Here is a 2259-nt window from a genome sequence, read left to right as displayed (position 1 = left end):
TAGTCCCTACCAGCCGTTTTTGTAGGCATTAAACTGCCAGAATTTTAAAAGACGATATCTCCGTTTGCATTGAACTTTCAGCTTCGTAACTTTGCAGATATTGTTTATGCTCAAACAGCAACATTACACACTAACTAACGTTAAAAAAAGTGAAATCGCAATGAACCACCCCTTTAAACCAGTTGTTCATAATTAGTAGTGTTCAAGAGGCCTTTTAGCAAAGTACCACAGCTTAAATGTATTACCACTGTTTTATCTTTCATTTTTCATTATTTGTGTTTCATAAGCATCCCTTCATTACAGCCATGATAAATCATCGGCATTTACATTCCCCAGTACCTGAATAATCCGTCTTTTCCTCAGGCGTGATTATTTTCCATCACTCTCCCTCACTTGAGTCTTCAGTCTGCATTAAGTTTTTTTTTTATTGCAGTAACTTTGTTCTCCCGCAGGCCGTCAGCTCACAATCTTCAACAGCCAGATGACCATCCAGATCGGGGGCTGGGAAAGAGACCACAGCCGTGCCTTCCAGGGCCAGATGTCTGGTTTCTATTACAATGGCTTGAAGGTTTTTAACATGGCTGTGGAAGGAGACCCCAACATCCGCATCGAAGGCAGCGTGAGGTTGGTTGGGGAGGTGCAGTCGTCCTCCATATCACCACAGTCCAGCGCTACGGTTTCTCGCTCTGAAACCTCTACCTCAGTCATGGAGATCACTACCACAACCACCTCCAACCACAAGATCAAACCGACCAGAGCAAGCACACCTCAGAAGGTCAGAAAACTCCACTCGTTCCCCTAGTTGACCTCAACCCTTTCCACTTCTTTGTTCTACCTGTCCAATCATTATTTCGCTGGACTTTTTCCTTTATTTTTATGGCCCAAAACTACTGAATTTGCGGCAGCTTTTCTCAAAAATTGTGGCGATATTTGCAACATTCAGTGTTAATGACAGTTTGAGTATAATTACCTGTAAATACTTTTGTGCATAATTTCTGGTCCTGTGGTCCTCATGCACAAGGCAATGGTTACACAAGCATAGAAACACTCATAATTCTGCTCTGACAAAAATACAGAATTGCATGCTGCCACTGAATCAACATGTAATCAGTCTCACTGATGTATACATTTATTTGTATTATTATTTAATGTGTTAATAAATACTTGCAATTTATTAAAAAAAAGTGCATACCGAGTAAAATTATATATTTAGTGTATGGTGAAATTAGCCATTATGAGGACTAGCAAATATCTGCTGCAATATAGATCATATTCATTATTATTTATAGTTGTTTTAATTAAATACCTACACACTTTTATTTATACAGTGGTCCTGCTAGTATGCTTTTCCTGTACAAAACTGGCTAATAAAATAAATACTGTAGTTATGTCACTCCCAAAGGAAAGAAAATGTTTTGTATTAAGAATTATTTTTTATTATTATTATTATTATTAAAATCAGCATCAGTTGTGTTTAATTCTCATGAAAACAAGGAATGCAATCAAACCAAAATCACTGTGGATCTTTCCTTCACAACCCTCCCATAATAACATGGTGAAAAACTTAACAGGTCTGCACAAAACCCAGTCCTGCAGCCCTTTTAGATGAATTTGAACAGCAAGCCAGACGCCATCACACGGCGTCAGTGCCACAAGAAAACAGCCTTACAATACTGATTCAAAATATTTTGCAATGTAACAATGCTGTTGCTGCTCATGCTGTTTAACTTGAGATCTTCACTGTTATACAATCTTCTTAAGCCTTTATAGTGATTTTAAAACTTTGTGTTCACATTTAGTATGTAACTTGTCTATATGTTAACGTCAATAGTAATATCAATAATTTCTCTGTACTTAATTTTCGACTGTAACGTACTGCTCCAAAACTTGAAAGATAGGAGATCCAAATGCAGCTTTATTTGTGACAGACCAGAGAAGTGATCCAAAATACAGGCAACAGGTCAAAACACAGGTAGGCAATCCAGAGAAACGACAAGGCAGGCAAAAAGGTAAATCCAAGAAACAGAATATTTATATATATATATATATAAAAAAAAAAAAGATTTTTACAACCATAAAAGAAAAAAATATTAGCTGATTAATTGCATTGCAAGTGGTTCATGTATATAAGTAAATGTATTAAGATTTCTTATTCATTTAGATACATTTTATGTCCATTAAGTTATATAGTTCATTCAGTTAATGGTTTTGGATTGCTATTAAATAATTAATTTATATAAAATCATTATATATGGTATA

At 35.7% G+C, this 2259-nt stretch overlaps 1 protein-coding gene across 2 annotated transcripts in view; it reads left to right on the top strand.

Annotated features, from left to right (window-relative positions):
- Nucleotides 1–2259, top strand: part of clptm1l (CLPTM1 like) — an 11654-nt gene that overhangs the window by 4477 nt on the left and 4918 nt on the right. The window lies entirely within an intron of this gene.

Source organism: Sinocyclocheilus rhinocerous, unplaced genomic scaffold (assembly GCF_001515625.1).
Source record: "Sinocyclocheilus rhinocerous isolate Xijiao unplaced genomic scaffold, SAMN03320098_v1.1 scaffold170, whole genome shotgun sequence".
NCBI classification, from domain to species: domain Eukaryota; kingdom Metazoa; phylum Chordata; class Actinopteri; order Cypriniformes; family Cyprinidae; genus Sinocyclocheilus; species Sinocyclocheilus rhinocerous.
This window is presented reverse-complemented; position numbering and strand designations above follow the sequence as displayed.